Below are 13,273 nucleotides of genomic sequence, written 5' to 3' on the forward strand. Positions count from 1 at the left end.
ACAAAAAAAAAAAAAAAAAAAAGGAAAAAAAAAAATGAAGCTTTGAAATGAGAATGTTGAAAATGGGATGTGGAAGTGCTTATTTGGTGAGTACAACTTGTGCTTAATTCTTTGATTGGAATGATATGGCTCTTGCGGGTGGTTGCAGTACATCTAATATGTCATTTTAACGACAAGAATCTCATTCAAACGATAGATAAATGTTTCCATGAAAATTGAGCTCGATGTATTATTGTGTCACCCGCCATGGGAGTTGCATTATCTCAATTGTCTAAGAGAGATTGAGATGACAAATAGTGAAAATTTTCTTAAGGCTTTTTAAAAATTAGTGTCACTTGACTATTTTGGAATTGCCATTGTTTTCCCGCTCCTGCTTTGGTGGCTGAATCACATTTTTATTACCAGAGATCATGAGAATCAATTAGTTTGTTCAGATTATGAGAATCAATTTTTTCCTGCTTTGGTGACTGAATCACATTGACATGACAATTAATTTTTTTCCTTATAATTTTTTTTCTTGACAAAATTATTAGGTTAAAAATAAAAGTTCCTTTCGAAGTCTAAGAGGTGTTTCAGAAAAACACATGGTATTCATTAAGATACAAGAAAGTGATGAAACTAACAACATTTTCGTGACAACAGAGGCCAATTAATAGTTCAAACAAACTCCCAATCTATATCTATCTATCTATTTATATCTAAAAGCTAAAACGTAGCAATTATTGTTTCTACGCTCCAGTTAAGCCACATCAGCGCCATATCATCATTTATTTTCTTTCTTTCTATTTTTTTTTTTTTATTTACCTATTGACATTTATTGAGTCTCTCCTTAAATTCAAGTGTTACTCTATCTTCAATTCTACTGTGTGTCTCTCCATTAACCTAGACTCTTCACATGCCACTATTATATGGAATTCAAACGGTCAACAATAGATTACAACCTCCTCACCTCCTCACCTATCATGGTTTTTCTTTATAAATTTTCAATTGTTCTCCACAAATTGTAGACGAAATTGAAGCACATGATTTTGTTATTTGTATTATTCTTATTTATTTATTTCCATCTCATTAATAGAAAATAAAATGTACTTCGATTTTAGGTTTTCATGATGAATGAGTTTGAGTTTTCATGGTCTCAAAGTGTATGAAGTCAGAATGAGTTTGATTTTTCATGGCGAATGGTGGTTCCAAATAAGGCTGACTTTCACGTGGAGAGTACGTCAAGGTATTCTTCCTACAAATACTCCTTTATTTGCAATGAAAATTGGATCACTCACTGAATGTAAGATTTGTTTCAATGATACAGAGTCCATTGTCCATTTGCAATTCAGGTGTGGAGTGCTACTTCTATCTATGTACATAAGGATTTTGATAATATAAATCACTTTGAGGTACTGATGGATTTTATGCTTTGATAGAAGGGATTCATTAGTGAAATGGGAGTGCATCAAGATGTAGAGATGACTGACATGAAGTGGAGACTTCCCCTGCATAATGTTACCAAGATAAACTTTGATGGTTGCCATAATCCAATGACCAGATTAGTGGGAATTAAGTTGTTGATTAGCTATTCTCAACGTTGGCAGTTCAATCTCACAGGGGACGCAATCATGATGAATTGAAGGTTGTTTTGGTGATCCAGGCAGTTCATTTTACAAGCGAATTGGGGTTCCGTCAGGTGGTTTTTGAAGGAGATAGCAAACTTCAAATAGCAGCTCTTAACTCCGTTGATGTGTCTTGGATTCTTGGGAGTGCTGGGCATCTGCTGGATGAAGCCAAAATGATGGCTCTACAGTTTCTTTATGTAGAATTTCATTAGTCACATGTATATTGTATTGGGCTGCCCATGAGTTAGCTTTGTATGCTTGAAATAGTTCATTTGAATGGAAGACATTCCTTCGCCATGGCCATGGCCATTCTTAATTTCTTATAATTGAGAATTTTTCCAATGTATCGCTTCTTATATATTATTCAAACTCTTCTTTTCTTTCAAAACATAAATAAATATTTTGTCAGTTTGGTCCATGTTAGAGGCTTGGCTTAAAGTTTATAACCTGGAGTCCTAGCATAGCCTAACCTATCCCTCTAACTCATACACTTAACTATGGACCAAATTGCTTATAAGTTTTTTAGACTCGAGTTGAGCTCAAACTAACTTACAATCCCAAATTACAACTAGATCCAGTCATATATATATATATATATATTGTTGCTACGCTTCAGTTAAACCACATCAGTGTTAAGTTATCATTTATTTTCTTTTTTCTTTTTTCTTTTTTGATTTACTTATTGACATTTATTGAGCCTCTATTTAAATTCAGGTGTTACTCTATCAAGTGTTACTATCTTCACATGCCACTATTATATGGAATTCTGACAGTCACCAATAGATTATAACCTCCTCACCTCTTATATTTTTTTTTTCTTTATAAATTTTCAATTGTTCTCTCTCCACAAATTGATCGGTATGGTCTTCAATGGGATAATTTATTGAGTGTTTTTCCCATTCTTTCAGTCATGAGTCATGTCTGTATACCAAAACCCAATCAAATTAGTACAAGAGATAGAGAGTGACTCTATAGCTTGCAAACGAAGCTAAAGCACATGAGAGACAAACATTAGTAGCCCAGGTCCAAATTGTATGAACTCAAAATGAGTTTTATTATTTGTATTATTCTTATTATTTATTTATTTATTTCCATCTCATTACTAGAAAAAAATGTAATTCAATTTTGGGATTTCATGATGAATGAGTTTGAGTTTTCATAGTCTCAAAACTATTCAAATATGTTTTCTCATTTTCAAAATTGATTTGAATTGAGCATTTGATCATGTTTGTTATAAATTGCTTAATGATTGCCCTTCTCTAGATTGCAATAATATTACTCTCAATATGTTTTCCATAATGTCTTTCTATCTAATCAATTAACTTCAATGTAATGTTTTTGTTTTGGTCTTTGTTTTATAGTAAGAGTATTATTCATTTTTATCAAAGATAAATTGTTATTGTTCTCCTTTTCCTATCGTTTTATATGTTGAACTAAATTTCATTTTTATCTCTGTTCCGTTTGTCAATTCCTCGGCAAATATAAATGATCAAGCCTCGCAATCACAAGAAGCTTTTCATTATATTGAAGGCAATAGCAATTAATTGGTAGCTATTTTTTTTTTTCTTGGAACCTTTTGAAGGAAAGGGGAATAAAATTTTTGTTTTTCTTGGGTGGTGCTTGATAATTTGCCTTTTTTATGGTTTAATACACATCTGCTATATTAGATTTCTCTTTCCTTATATTAATAATTTTTTGTTTATTATTTAATTGGACTGTTTGGTGTCCCAGAAATTGTGGGACAATGGAAGAGAAAACAAAGTAGAGTTTGAAGCTTAATTTTTTTATTTTTTTTTTGGTTGTTTGGAACTTGGGGTGTAACAGTTTAAATCTTTTTATCTTAGTTTTTTTAAAGTGAAACTCTAATTCTTCAAAGTACACCAGCTTTAGTAGATTAATTGTTGTGCTATGGCTAGAATATTTTTGTTTTGGACCTTAATTGGCCTATTTGGTTGATTTTTTTTTTTTTTTTAATTCCATTTGTTTCTAGCTTTAAGCTAATTGTTGTGCAAATGGAAAAACGAATTGGTTCTTGATTCTTGAATATCTATCTATAACATTGTCTACATGAACAACATTTGGGTTTTGATTTTGGATTATGCTACATTTTTTCAACAACTTGATTTTCTTTTTAAAATTTTCTCCTATTGAATATCTAGAATATTGTGTGCATGAGTTTTAGACAAAACATAACAATACTTCTATGATTGAGTTTTAAATTTTGTATTTTTCTATTTCTTTCCTTCTTAAAAATAGTATGATAGCTGATGTGATGCAATGAAAGTAGGAGCAACTGCTATTTTAGGGGTATAGTAGTTGGTACTTATGATCATTTCTCATAGCCATTTAAACTTCTTGGCCTAGAATGCTAATAGCCATCTTCTCCGAGGCAAAAACATTTGGTCAAGTTTAGCAAGTTTCCACTAACTTTGATCACAACGTCATGGCAATATAGGTGTCTCACTTACTTACAATTCGTATATGCACTTTTTTGATTCTTTGTGGAAATTCAAAACATTGATAAAATGAATGTAATGGCAAGTGAGTGATTTGTATATAGACACATTGATGAATATGTGTAGTGGACATGAGTAGAATCAATGGCATGTGTTTGACAATTTGGTCTTTGAAGGAAATTAGTATAAGTGAGGGTCTATTAAATTTTTACCTCTTTATCTCCCCACTACTCTCTACTTGATTGTCTTTATTTCCTCACTACTCTCTATTTTACTGTCATACTTCCTTAATCATTTTCTCTTTCTTATATTTGGACTATTCTTTTCTCCATTTTATTTTGTATAAATTCGATATCATTTCTTCCATTCAATCTATATTTTCCCCTCAAATAACGGTAAGTACTCTCTCTCTCTCTCTCTCTCTCTCTCTCTCTTTCCCCCCCCCCTCTCTTGTGGATCGTTTTTCTTTCCTATAATTCTGATTAAGGTTGATGGTTTTATTTTTATTTTTTTAAATATGTGTTTGGATATTTTGTATTTTGTTTTTAATTTCCCATTACAATGTCTTATTTCTCCCTTTTATAGCTTTGGTTGAATTTTGATTTGGGCCAATACTTAGTTTTTTTGGAAATAGGAATTTTAGTTTATTTCAAAACACATTTTACATGGCTATGAATTTGAATATGTCTACCAATTTTGAGTAATAAATTACTCTAAGGTCTATCTTTTATTCCTTTTTTTTCATTTTAATTCTGGTTAAAATAACATTGTAATTTTGTGATAAATTTTTATTATTATGATAATCTCATTATTCCTTAAGAGATGAGAAATTTGAAACTTATAAAGTTTAGTTGTATATCAAATATAACACACTATAGTTGAAGTTAGAAAAATATAGTGCACCTTAAAAAATGTTAATCAAACATACAAAATATAATAGTATGATATATTTGTACTTTGTAGATATAAAAAGCTACAAAATGCTTGTAGAAATCTTTTAAAAAAAATAAATAATATTTGAAGTAATCGTTGCTTTTTATATATTATATTCCATTACAAAATATTTATATATTCCCACGCAACGCGTGGGTCTGCGACTAGTATATTACTAAAAGCTAAAACGTAGCATTTAATGTTGCTACTCTCACATTGAGCGACATTTGCAGCCATGTCATCATTTTTTGTTTCTAATTTTTCTTATATATTTTTTAAAACATTTTCTCATTTAAGATGACTTAAAAACTCCATTATTTAAAAATTAAAATATATTTTAACCATTATTTTATTATTAACTTTCCAAAACTCTGCCTCCCTTTTACCTCTTTATCTCCCCACTACTTTCTACTTTAATATCATTCTTTCTCTACCTTTTTATCTTCCTTTATTTTAACTCTTCTTATTTTCAACATCTGACTATAAATTTGACATTTTCTTTTTCATTCTATGCATAGTTTTCTCACACAAAAAGGTTACTTCTCTCTCTATCGCTGTCTCTCTCTCTCTCAATTTGTTTTTCACTTTTGTTTGATTTTTTTTAAAAAATAATTTTTATTGCCTCAATTCTTTAGGTTGATGAATTTTTGTGTTAATTAGAATTTTACTTTGGGTTCATGCAATTTAGTTTTGTATTTTAAGTTGTTATCTTTTATACTCTCTTTGATTAAATATTATCCTACTGCATTATACATATAGTATATAATAATATAATGTTATTATATTACATAGAATGACTTGGATAATTTTATGTTTATTGTTATATATTTTATTTTTACTATTTTTGCCTCTCATCTTATTTCATTCAACATTTAAATCCAGTCACATCCTTCATACTATTAAATTTTGCAGCACAAATCAATATATTTGCGTGATAAATGGTTATATAATTTATAATTTAGATAGCACCCTTTGAATGTGACTAGGCCCATAGATTGAGCAATTTGTAGACTTAAAAGGCTATTGAGAATGAACTTTTTGAATCAAGTCTAAAAAAATATGAACTAATATATCATTTAGATAAAAACTTTTATCATAGATACATTAATATTTTTTTGCCACAAATTTAAATCACGCAAACTTAATAATTTTATATTATGTGCTAGCATCATCTTTGCTTCTTCTTCTTTTTCTCAAAAATATTATGTATCATCTTTAATGGATGCCAACAATATTGATCTTATGGGAAAAGTTACGTAAAATATTGAGAAAAAAATGCTTTATATTACAATCTACTAAAAATGTTTTTTAAATATTTAAACATTTCTATTTTTCATATCACTGACGTGTTTTACAACTACCACATGTGTTAACTTAAGTTTTAATATTCTTAACTTGTTTCAGGAAAAACAAAAAAGAAAGTTGTCATAAAAGATGAGATCATGTAAAGTTTTTTGCAAAATGAAATATCTATTTTGTAAGGCTACCAAACTTGATAATTTGCAAATGATGGAACCACTTGCAACAATATTTGCATAGTTATATAGTTCCAATTAAAGCAATTGTGTATACTTTTAATCTTCAAAACATGCACATCTACAAGTGGTTAAACATTCATCTTGGGTAGTTTTAACTTTTCATATAATTTTACCTTTACATATTTTTATTTTAATTGAAATATTTTTTCAATAAAAAAAACTTTAATTTAGATATTTATAAGTAAACAATGAAATAATAATTCATGAATAATAAAAAACGAAATATATATATATCTATATATCTATACATATTTATCTTGTGCGGTTGTAACTTTACATATAATTTTGTATTTATATATTCATCTATTATAATTTAGATGTTTATAACTTAGTAATGAAATCTATAAACAAGGTAATTAAAACAATCATATTTCTACAATTCAAAAAGTCACAATTTCTTTTTTCAAAAAAAGACCTTTTACATTTCCTTGGAACTATTTTAAATTTATTATTATTATTATTATTATTTTATAAAACCTTTGACATACCACTAACCTAACCACTTCATACATTAAAAAAATTTAAGGCTCATTATTACTTCCGTTAATAAATTATGGATATCTTAATTGATCGAGATCAAACTAGAGAAATGCCTATCATATTTCCTTGAAAATTTAGAAGGAAAAAAAAACAAAAAAACAAAAAAAAACAAAAACCCTTGACATACCACTAACATAATTACTTCTATCCATGATATCTATTTCTTATTGATAACCATAAAATTTACAACTAACAAGGGAATATACAAAGTAATAAAGAATAAATGAAGGAATAAAAAAAAAAATGAAATCAAATGTCAATTAATAACCATTATTTAGAAATATAAAAAGGTGGTCAAGAGGAGTAAGAAATAAAATAGAGACGGCTATACAGAGTGTATGTTTTTAGACCCCTTAAAACACAATTAGATTAACCTAGTTAACAAGCCAAGTTATTACTTAGTCCAAATTTCAGATCTAGGTTATTACAATCAAACAATCATATCATATATAGTAGTAGAAATATAAATAACACAAAGATATGATCACACAGAAAAACCAAACCAGTGAAAAACCTGGGGAGGATTTAACCCAGCTATCCTCAAGGTAAACTTGAATCCACTATAGAAAGAATCGAAGTTTTACAATAGAATTTAGACCACTAACATTCTATTGCTACCTACCAGTAGAAACTTACTGACACGACCACATGCAAATTCCGAGACTACAGACTCCTTTCTTGGATTCTCCAGCAAGTACAAGCACACCCGCTTGTGTATCCTTAAGCTCTTATAGTAGCAACTGAATGATCATCAAGTTCTTGAAGAAATATCCTCCTTGATAATCTTAAGCTTATGTGAAGGAAAGCTCCTCTCAGATCTCACAAGAGATTCACACAAACAGCAATATGAGCAACCTCTAAAACCTGACTAGGGTTTGCCTTATATACCTAGGGCAAAACATAAAACCCTAAACATTTTAAATGAAATAGGGCTGAGTTGGAATTCTACAGAAAAATGCATTCTGCCCGATTTTCGATTGATCAAGCCTAAGCTTCGATCAATTGAGGCAGGCCGAAATGCATAGTAATTTCTGCATCAGCTCTATTCCAACTTTACATAAAAAACACAATTTTGAGCAAGCATAAACAAGACTAAACAACCTATTTTGCTCATGGTTTGCTAACATTACACATTAGAGTTCTAAACACATAAATTCCTAAATCTTTAGAACTTAACACAGAAGACATTGAAAACTTTATAGTACAATAAAATCAACCATTAAATTCACTTAATTAAATAAATAATCAACAATTAAATATAATAATACAAAATTTAAACTTAAAACTAATCAAACTCTAACTTGTGAAATTATATATATATATATATAATCATAATCTTCATACACCATGACTTAAAAATATTTAATGAATAGTTCTACCTCTTATTTAAAAATGTCTATGTTATGCAAGTCATCAACCAATAAATATATGATAATGGTAAAAAAAAAACGTTATAGACAAAATTATGAAATATATGATAAAACTATTTATTTAAAAAAAAAAAAAAAAAAAAAAACTCTTTATAAAGTCTAGGGACTAAAATAGTATTTTATCTAAAAAATTATCATGTGCAACACACGGGACTACAACTAGTTAGAAATAAAAGTTATTGATTGTGCCAGAAATAAGTCAATAAATACTTCTAGGTTTTTTATTTTTTATTTTTAAGGAAAACTACTACTAGTAGTTAATCCCAACTTGTAGTATTATTCATGCCTTTATCTTCAATGGCAAATCCATGTTATAGTAAATGTTACTCCAATTACAATAATTCATGACATTAATTGTAAAAAATATTGTATCCCTAACATCACTCGGTTTCTAACTTACCAAAACAAACTCAACCATCAAAGAATAAATGTCAACATGGAGACATTTTTACAATGGAGCATGGCTAGAAGTTTAATTTAAAATGTCAACATCATGTTTTTAATAACTATAAAATCTTATTTTGAATCAAATATCATTTTTTAATATTAATTTTGAAAAAAAATCAATTAATATTATAATTAATGGGAAAATATACAAAACCACCAATGGTTATTTAGTAAGCAAATAGATTAGGTTTAGTACTCCAATGCATTGGATTTGTTGAGATGATGACATGTTTGGCCACGTTTTGCCATTTTAACCGCTCAAGTAAACTGGAGCTACTAGACCCATGCCAAGTCCTTTTAGTAAAATTCAAAAACCAATTGAAGTTCTAAGCGTAATAATTAACATTCTTGTAATATTATTTTATGAGTAAATTCTTAAATATTTGTGAAAAAAATATTGAGTTTCTCATTTGAATTAAACAGTACTAAGTAATTATCAAAATCTCCAAGATGTTAAGTAGAGCATTCACAATAAGTTCAACCAATGAGTTCCAATTAGCTAAATGTTGGGATTAGTGCCCTTAAATCCTATTGTATAATGCTATGTATGATATTAAGTATGACATTATGTATGACTTAATATTGTAATTAATAAAGTTGTTTTATTATTACCTAAAATAATGGTAACATGAATATTCGGACATTATCATTTAGTCCATGAGATGCATAGTATGTGATTTATGTGATTTAGTCACAGAAAATATAAGTCACAAGTTCTTTGTAAACTCAAAATTTTAGTTCATAATCGGTGATGAAATTGAGCATTTCATCTGCAAAGACTATAACATATCAACTAAGATGATTGTCTTGATCATGGAAGTGGAGACTTCTAGTTGATGTGTTAATATGTTTTAAGAGTTAAGATATATTGAACTGGACCGCTATGAGATTTATTATTCTCCTAACGACTGTCAATTGAATAATAAATCTCACGACTTATATTTGCATGAACTCTTAATCCTGAGAGAATAATGGACATAATCATGAGAGAATAATGGACATAATCAGGAGTGAGATCTAAAGTAACAGTTAAAACCTCATTATGTTGGGCAGCCACATTTTGTGTTGATGGAACATATATTCTCAAGATGGAATTCATAGTCTCTTAACAGAGATATAAAATATTCCCTTGAGATAAGTTTAATGGGTTTAGTTATTCAAAGAGTTACGCCTAACCACTTTGGTAAGAAATTTCTTAAGTATATATTTATAAAATTGGATTTCATAAATATATAATGAATAACTTAAAATGACTAAACTGAGTATTCAAGGATTAAGATGTAGTAATTTACAAAGTGACAGTCTACATTCATGACTTTGTATTACTACCAATATTTTATGAAGGGGTTGCATGTATAATAAAGTCTTGGGATATAATTAATTAATAAGGCCTAGAGTGCAATTATATTTATATAGTAGTATTAAATATAATTAATGGTAACTTTGGACTTGTCAAGAGTTGACAGAAAAGCCCAAGGCCCATTGGAGCTAGTGTCTTATTGGTCCCTTTTGGTCCCACTCCAAGCCACACACTAAAGCCCAATTGGAAAGGCCCATTAGGCCGGCCCAATTAGATAATCAGTTATATATAAAGGGAGAGACATACATAATTTTATTATTAGAGAAAAAGTGAGACACCATTGTGAAGTGGTGTGTATGTGCGAGTGAAACCACTCAATTATTCTCCCTTGGAAATTGATTGAGAGACCACACTTCTTGGGCGTAAAGTGGAATTAGAGTGAAGATTAAAAGTGTTCTCAAGTACTTATAATCTTTTGTTTTGAATTTCACCGCACCAAGGTACGCTATCTTGTTCTTAAATTCTGAAATTTATATAGTGCAAGTTATCGATCATGAATGAAATAGATCTTTGTTTGTTGCTTCCGCTATGTGTTTTGTATGAGATACAAAACCAGATTTAACCAACACTAAACTGGTAAAGTCTCTTGATAATTATCAAGAGCAGACGTCATATGTCGAAACTATTTCTAAAAAAACAATAAGCTCAACCAATGTCTTCTCTTTGCTTCAAATTTTGGTAACTCACTCCTAACCAATAGTTTACTAGTAAAATAATACCACTCTTTAAAAAATCAAATAATACCCCAAAATATGTTCACACACAAACTTCATTAATTCCGTTTTTTAATCTAAGTACCCAAGTACTATTCCTCACTCACTTTCTATCTATCCTCTTTCGAAAATGTCCCAAATGAGAGAACCATGTCAACAACCACTGATCCTCTAAAAAAGTAAGAACCATCTCTTGGACGACATCGTACTCAACATCTTGGTAATGTTGGGTGTGCACGTGAGTGAATTTCCACATTGAATAATGATGAGAAGAATGAGTAGTTAATATAACATAATTGAGCACATATCCATAAGGCTTAGGCCTTTTGGGTTAAAGTTTGTCTTGATATGTTATATTAATGAAAGGTGCTACGTCCACAACATTTTTACAATATTTTCACAACAAATCATAGGTGGTTAGTTGTTATTGATTCAAATTTGAATCTAACACTAAGATTATTTTTTTTACTCTAACAATAAAAACCAGTAACAACTTGTCACTTAGGATTTGTTGTAAAAATGTTGTGAAAATGTTGTGGACATATCATTTATCTATATTAATTACTCAAGAAAGCTCCTTAGAGTGTTTATCTCTCTTACAACTGGTATCAGAGCCTAGGCATTTGCAACACTATTAGAGGGGCACAGATAGAGTTTTGCTAATTACTCTGTTTTGTATAGCAAGATTGCCCCAACTTCATTTTTGCTTTGGAGTCCCTTGCTTTGTTTCTAGTGATTGTCTTTGTTTGACATGGAGTCTATATTGGCAGTTAGAAGATTTGGGAAATTTGTTCAAGCCTTTGGGCTTAGGAGTTCTATAATGTATGACTGCCTAATATGTTCCTTGCTTTGTTTCAATAAAAATAGTCTGCTAGTTTCTTTTTCTTTTCTTTTCTTTTTCTTTTTTAAAACACCTTAATCCTTTTGAAGATTTCATGAACAAACATACTTATTCAACATGTTACTTCCTTTTAGTGTGCCTCACTGATAGTGTTGCAAAGATTTAGATTGCAGATCTTACTTCAATCCAAAATAAATAAATAAGTAACCATAGAGGGAAACAAAAACAAAAATGAAAAAAAAAAAAAGGAAAAAAAAAATGAAGCTTTGAAATAAGAATGTTGAAAATGGGATGTGGAAGTGCTAATTTGGTGAGTAGGCCTTGTGCTTAATTCTTTAATTGGAAGTGCTTATTTGTTGTTATCAATTTCTTTGGAGAAAGTAATAACAATGAGTTTTTAACAAAATATGCAACTAACATTTTTTTTTACATCATTTTTTTTATTTTTTGTTTAGTTGGGCTTAGAAATTGTGGTTGCACCAAGTAGCTTCACCAAATTGCAACAATTCTTTCTAAGTTATGATTACGCCAAGTAGTTTCACCAAATTACAAAAATATTGCGGATAAAAGCAATTTTTTAGATAGCGATAACAACTTATTTGTTTTTATAACTCTCATTAAATTAAGTAACAATAAATGTTTTAACAAATTATGTAACATAGATTTTGTTCATATCAACTTTAATATATATATATATATAAACTTAATTGTCATTGTACATATATTTTTTTAAGAAGGATGAAAAATACCAGAGCCAATAACAAAAAGAAAATTCAAAGCATAAAAATGTGTAGTTGTGAAGTAGAAGTAAAGTTAATAAGAGAGAGAGAGAGAGAGAGAGAGAGAGAGAGAGAGAGAGAGAGAGGAAAAAAAACCCTCTTTCATTGGAAGGATATACACACTATATGGATGCATATCATTTCTCATAGATTTATCATAAATTTTTCCCTTAAGTTGCATCTTACAATTTATTAATAATTGAAAAAATTATTTTATTAATTTTTAGGATATATTTCCTTGAATCAAGGGATAAAACCAGTTGAATCAAGGAATCAAGGGATATTTCCTTGAATTAGAACTATTTTTAGAAAACTTTTATGAAAAGATGATAAAACCAGTTAATTTTTTTGTTAGCTTTTTATATTGTCCATAAAAGTAGTACTCATATTAAAATTTTCCTAATATAGTTTATTAACAATTACCCCAAGAGCACCTTTTAACATGACCCATAATTTAATCTAGCTAAAACTTTATTATCTTAGTTTCAAAATTTTAAATATTAATCCAACTAAAAATCTATTATTAAAATTTCAAAACTTAAAATTTTCAATTTAAAAAAATATTTATATAGTATATATGAATTTTCATATTTCAGAGTCTGGGCCTAAATTTTTTTAGTCCCCCCCCC

The 13,273-nt window shown here is 29.0% G+C and overlaps 1 long non-coding RNA gene across 1 annotated transcript; it reads left to right on the forward strand.

Annotated features, from left to right (window-relative positions):
- The first annotated feature begins 791 nt into the window (after window positions 1–791).
- LOC136070613 (uncharacterized) lies at window positions 792–1,910 on the forward strand. The gene is made up of 3 exons (XR_010631827.1): window positions 792–1,225; window positions 1,307–1,331; window positions 1,419–1,910. It is a non-coding gene; the product is annotated as an uncharacterized LOC136070613 (long non-coding RNA).
- Window positions 1,911–13,273: the final 11,363 nt, after the last annotated feature.

This window comes from Quercus suber, unplaced genomic scaffold, assembly GCF_002906115.3.
Source record: "Quercus suber isolate HL8 unplaced genomic scaffold, Cork oak 2.0 scaffold_246, whole genome shotgun sequence".
In the NCBI taxonomy this organism is placed as follows: domain Eukaryota; kingdom Viridiplantae; phylum Streptophyta; class Magnoliopsida; order Fagales; family Fagaceae; genus Quercus; species Quercus suber.